Source organism: Chinchilla lanigera, unplaced genomic scaffold (genome assembly GCF_000276665.1).
Source record: "Chinchilla lanigera isolate Chin_1 unplaced genomic scaffold, ChiLan1.0 scaffold00003, whole genome shotgun sequence".
Lineage (NCBI taxonomy): Eukaryota > Metazoa > Chordata > Mammalia > Rodentia > Chinchillidae > Chinchilla > Chinchilla lanigera.
In genome coordinates, this window is record NW_004955404.1 from 33,596,892 (window position 1) to 33,597,461 (window position 570).

A 570-nucleotide genomic window follows, 5' to 3' on the forward strand; every position below is an offset into this window, starting at 1 on the left:
AGAGAGCCTGGCAGCGAAGAGCGCGTTTGGAGCAGCGCTGCCACTCGCGCTGCGCCATCTTGTTGCCTCCATCGCCCTGCCCGGATGGCTGCATCTGCCAGAGCCTAAAGCTCCGAGGCAAAAGCAGGCAGAAGACATCCCCTGCGAGCGGAGTCCAGTGATGTCGCCCGAGGACGTGCAGAGCGTAAGAAGAATGCAGACCGAATTCAGCCCTCGGGCGGGCGGCTGACCACAGCAACGCAGCGTTTCCAGCGACCCTGAGAACTCACATATTGATAAGAACCCACGACTTTTCCGCCCGCTCCCCCCTCCCCCCGCGCGCCGCTCCGGCTGCACCGCGCTCGCTCTGAGCTCCCGGCTCCTGCTAAGCTTGCGCGGCCGCTGTCTCCCTCAGCCACCACCATGATTATCTACCGGGACCTCATCAGCCACGATGAGATGTTCTCCGACATTTACAAGATCCGGGAGATCGCGGACGGGCTGTGCCTGGAGGTGGAGGGCAAGATGGTCAGTAGAACAGAGGGTAACATCGATGACTCGCTCATTGGTGGGAACGCCTCCGCTGAAGGC

The 570-nt window shown here is 62.1% G+C and overlaps 1 pseudogene; it reads left to right on the forward strand.

Annotated features, from left to right (window-relative positions):
- Positions 1 to 272: 272 nt before the first annotated feature.
- Positions 273 to 570, forward strand: LOC106149042 (annotated as a pseudogene).